Below are 5,356 nucleotides of genomic sequence, written 5' to 3'. Positions count from 1 at the left end.
AAAAAAAAAAAAAAAAGAAATTAAACAGAGAAGGAAAGAAGGGGGCCAACTATAGGAAAATAACATGACAGGATAAGTCAATACATATTAGTTATAACCATCAATGCTTTGGGTTGTTTGTTTGTTTTTTGTACCAGGGATTGAACTCAGGACCTTGTGCTTTCAAAGCAGGTGTGGTGCCACTGAGCTAAATTCCTGGCCAGTAAACATCAGTGTTTATAATCTCAATTCATCAATCAAAAGAAACAAGACTAGCAGAATGGATCAAGAAGCAAGATCCAACAATATACTGCATGTAAGAAACACATTTAACTCAAATCCAAGGACTCCTGCTTCCTGTTCATGGCCTGCAAACCGTACCAGTACAGGTAATGAAGTCTCTTTTTTTTTCTTTCTTTCTCCTTCTTCTTCTTCTTATTTTTTTTTTCCAATACTGGAACTCAGGATCTTGCCCTTGCTAGGGAGGCATGGTAATGAAGTCTTGTGTAAGAACCGAAAACAAGAAGTCAAGTTGTGGTCCCAAGAAAATGTGTCTCCCACTGCCCATAATTGCTGCATCTCCTGTGGGTGGAGCCACAGAATCTTTGCCATCACTGCTGAATGCACCAAAGAGGAGTCTGGAGGTCTTTCTTACTGCCGATGTCTGGAACAACACTGGGATTGACTTTGCATGTTCTTAAAAAGGCCTTGTACATTCATTATGAATTTAAAAACGAGTTCAACCTGTTGGATCCCAGCCCTTATGAAAAAGTCAGGACATAAAATTTTGTTACTTTCCTTTTCATAATTCTACAATAAAGAGCAGTTCATTTTATATTTTTCTTTTTTCTGTGGTATAAATTGTAAAATGTTTTGGAGTGCTAAAAAGTATAAAAGAACCACAATTTGACTGAATTTGTAATACCTAATGTCGTTCATTATGCAAGAAAACATAAAAAGGAGCCTAATCAAATAATTTTTGCATGTTTTATTATAAAAAGATAATGCTATAACCATGAAAAGGAAAGCTTAATATTCATCTATAGATTGTTCCTGAAATACTCTTTTCGTTTTGTTTTGTTTTGTTTGTTTTTTGAGACAGGGTCTTGCTATGTAGTCCAAGCTGGCCTCAAACTCTTGGAGATCCTCCTGCCTCAGTCTTCTGAGTGCTGGCATTACAGGCATGCACTACCAGGCCTGGTTGAAATGCAATTTTGTAAAAGTAAATAACTTATGAAATATTTATTTCAGGAGAATTTAAGCTTTGGTCAGTTGCAATGAACACAGTATATCTTGTTATAAGCTGGGCATTTTTAAATTAATATGTGTTAAGTAAATGATGTGTTTAGCCCAAACAAATAAAATGTCTTGACACTAAATCATATTTTTTAAATTTTATTTTTAAACTTTAGTACATATTTGTCATACATATTGATCATATTCATCATAAGGAATTTGCGGGCCAGGGGTTTAGCTCAGTGGTTTCATCACCTGCCTCACAAGTGCAAGACCCCAAGTTCAATCCCTGGTACAAAAAAAAAAAAAAAAAAAAAGAGGAATTCGTATCTGTATATAACATAGGTTTTTGTTTTGTTTTGTTTTGCTTTCTCCCATTACTGGGGATCAAACCCAGGCTCTTGCACTTGCAAGGCAGGCATGGTATCACTGAGCTACATCCCCAGCCCTGTACCTACCTTAATTCTTCTTTTCCCAGTCCCCTCCCCTCCTTCCTGTCCGTCCCTCTCCCCATTTACACAGGCTGTATTTCCACTTTTCCCTCCCATTCTCTTTTTTCCTCTTTCTCCCCCTCCTTCCCACTGGAACTTGTTCTTCCTACTCCCCAATGTCTATCCTCCATTGCTACCAGTTTACCCTTTGGTTTTTCCTTTCTTTGCGTTTCTCACAGAACAGAAGCAATGTGATATTTAAACCTGTGTGTCTAATTTATTTCATAAGGGTATGGTCTCAAGGGGCATCCATTTTCCTACAAATGATCTAAATTTAGTTTTCTTTGTGGCCCCATTGTATATAAACACCACATCTTCTTTATCCATCCGTTGATGGGCACATGGGCTGTTTCCAAGATTTAGCTATTACAAATCGTGCTGCTATACACATGGGTGTGCATATATGGCTGTGGTATGATGCTTTTGACTCTTAGGAAGATATCTAGGAGGGGACCAGCCGGGTCAAACAGAACCTCTAGTTTTAGTTTTCTGAGGAATCTCCACACTGATCTCCATAGTGGTTGTACCAGTTTACACTCCCAACAGCAGTGGAGAAGGGTTCCCTTTCCCCTACAGCCTCACCAGCATTTGCTCTTGGTTGATTTCTTGGTAACAGCCATTTTTTCTGGAGTGAGATGTAATCTCTGTGTTGTTTTAATTTGCATCTCTTGAGTGATGAGTGATGTTGAGCATTATTAATATATTTATTTGCTGTTTGTACTTCATCTGAGAAATGTCTTTTCATTTCAAATGCCCATTCTTGAATTGGGTCTTTAAATTTGGGGGGGGTCTGATTTTTTCAGTCCTTTGTCTGAGGAGTGGCTAGCATAGCAAAAATTTTCCCATTCTGTGAGTTGTCTCTTCGTGCTGTTGGCGGGTTTCTTTTCTTTTCTTCCTGTGCAGAAACTTTGTTTGTTTGTTTGTTTGTTTGTTTTTTGCAATACCAGGGATCAAACTCAGGACCTTGCACTTGCAAGGTAGGCACAGTACCACTGAGCCAAAACCCGGCCCATCAGAAGCTTTCTAATTTGATGAGATCCCAGCTGTTGATTCCTTGTAATATTTCCTGTGTAGTCAGGATTTTGTTCATAAAGCCTTTGCCTATGCCTATGTCTTCCAGAGTTTTACCTATTCTATCATCCAGCAGGTTAAGTGTGTTGGTTTTTATAATTATATCTTTGCTTCATTTTTATTTTAGTCTAGTGCATGGTGAGAGATATGGGTCTAGGTTCCATTTTCAGCATGTGGAAAGCCAGTTCTCCCAGCACTTATTATTTGCAATAGGTTCCTCCATCCCGACCCCTGGTACTGGGGATTGAACTCAGTACCTAGTGATTGTGAGGCAGGCACGGTACCACTGAGCTAAATCCCCAGCCAATGCAATAGGTTCTTGCTAATTGTAGCTCAGGCTAAACTTTAATTCATTATATAGCCAAGCCTGGCCTCAAACTTGCAGTGATCCTCCTGGCTCAGCCTCCTGAGTGCTGGGATTACAGATGTGCACCACCACACTCCGCATCCCCAGCACCATTTATTAAAGAGAAAACTTTACTAAAAAGACTATCTTCCAGTGAAGGTGGTTGCCCCCTTTGTCAAAGATAGGGTAGCTGAGTGTGCTTGGAGTTGTTTCTGCATTTTCTATTTTGTTCCATTGATCCTCAGGTCTGTTTTTTTTTTTCCAGTGCCATGCTATTTTTATCACAATAGCTTTGTAGTATAACTTCAAACAGGGAATCCTGATGTCCCTGCCTTGCATTTTTTGCCCAGAATTGCTTTTGCTATTCTACGTCTCTCCTGGTTCCATATGAATTTTAGGATTGTTTTCTCTAGTTCTGTGAGATATGCTTTTGGTGTTTTGATGTAGATCACATTACATATGTATAACAGTTTTGGAAGTATGGCCATTTTCACTATATTGGTTCTGCCTATCCAAGAACAGGGGATATCTCTCTATTTTCTGATATCTTCCTTGATTTCCTTTTTCAGAGTACCGTAGTTTTAATGTATAGGTCTTTCACTTTCTTTGTTAGACTGATTTCTAAGTATTTTACTTTTCTTGATTCTATCATGAAAGTGTTGTCTCCCAAATTTCTTTGTTATTCATGTACAGAATTGCCATTAATTTTTGAGTGTTGACTTTGTATCCTGCTATGCTGCTGAATTTGGTTATCAATTCTAGAAGTCCTTTGGTGGAATTTTGGGAGGTCTTCTATGTCAAGTACCATGTCATCGGCAAATAACAATAATTTAACTTCTTCCTTTCCTGTCCATACTCCTTTTATTTCATCTTGTCTAATTGTTCTGGCTGCTTCTAGAACTATCTAGAATAGGAGTAGTGATCGTGAGTATATTTGTCTTGTTCCTGATTTTAGAGTGAAATCTTTCAGTTTGTGACCATTTAATATGATGTTGGCTGTTGGTTTATTATAGATGGTTTTTATTAGATTGAGATAAAGACTCTCTATTCCAATTTTCTGTAGGGTTTTTATCATGAATGGGTATTAGAATCGTCAAAAGCTTTTCCTGTATGTATTAAGATGATCATATGGTTTTTGTCCTTGATTCTGTTAATGGGGTGTATTGCATTTATTGATTTCCATATATTGAACCATCCATGCATGCCTGGGATGAATCGTATTTGGTCATAATGTATAATCTCATTGATGATTTGCTGCATTGTTTGCTAGTATCTTATTGAGGATTTTTTTTTTTTTTTTTGTACTGGGGATTGAACTTGGGTCCTTGCGTTTGCAAGGCAGGCCACCGAACCGCTGAGCTAAATCCCCAGCCTGAACATGCTGTGAGTTTTTTTTGTTTTGTTTTGTTTTGTTTTTTTATGGTACCAGGGATTGAACTCGGGTCTTTGCGCTTGCAAGGCAGGTCACCAAACCACTGAGCTAAATCCCCAGCCTTTATTGAGGATTTTTGCATACAGGTCCATTAAGGAGATTGGACTGTAGTTCTCTTTTTGGTTGGATCCTTCTCTGGTTTTGGTATCAGGACAATTGTGATAGGGAAAACTTTTATAAATAGCAAAACCTATAAATTGTTACAATGTAAAATGGCTTCTGCTGTCTCTAACAGCAGTTTGTTTTGTTTAGCTCAAAACTAATAGGCACCGAAGGCACTAATTGCTGAATGAGGCATTTGGTCTCACCCTGAGATAACGGAGCACATCAAGGTCTCGAGCCGATGAGACTGGAGCCACCTGACCCTAAAAGTGTATAAATGAAAGAACCATTGTTAACATTTGCTCTCCTGACCCTGAACACCCTCTTTCTATGGACTAGAATAGATAACTAGGCGAATCTTAAAGGTAAACTCCCCAACTGCAAAGAACTGTCACATCCGGGTTGAAAAGATGAACTATTCTGTGACCATGATTTGAACTGTGAGAATGAAGTGTAACTACCCACATGAAGTCAAGGCTGTGAAACCCTATAAAAGGAGTTGTAACCCAGTGTGTCATCGATCCAGACACAGCTTATGTGCAATCAACCCTTATAGATGAGTAAATTTGTTATTTTACTTCCATTCTGCTGCCTCTTTGTGTGTCATGTACTGATTCCTTCCATAACAATTGCTTCCAGGAATGATTTGAGGACTGCTTCCCCTACTTTTTTTTTTTTTTTTTTTTTTTTTTTTTTTTT

General features: G+C 38.2%; 1 protein-coding gene across 1 annotated transcript in view; it reads right to left on the bottom strand.

The window, feature by feature from the left end:
• Positions 1 to 4,801: 4,801 nt before the first annotated feature.
• LOC104848764 overlaps positions 4,802 to 5,356 on the bottom strand; it is a 13,978-nt gene continuing 13,423 nt past the window's right edge. The window contains exon 4 of the mRNA XM_033762144.1: positions 4,802 to 4,920. The gene's annotated coding sequence lies outside the window, so the exon portion shown is untranslated. The remainder of the gene's footprint in view (positions 4,921 to 5,356) is intronic.

The sequence above is a fragment of the Fukomys damarensis genome, unplaced genomic scaffold, assembly GCF_012274545.1.
Source record: "Fukomys damarensis isolate Sample0158 unplaced genomic scaffold, DMR_v1.0_HiC HiC_scaffold_2, whole genome shotgun sequence".
Taxonomy (NCBI): Eukaryota; Metazoa; Chordata; class Mammalia; order Rodentia; family Bathyergidae; genus Fukomys; species Fukomys damarensis.
Note: the sequence above shows the minus strand (reverse complement) of the source record. Positions and strands in the feature narration are given on the sequence as shown.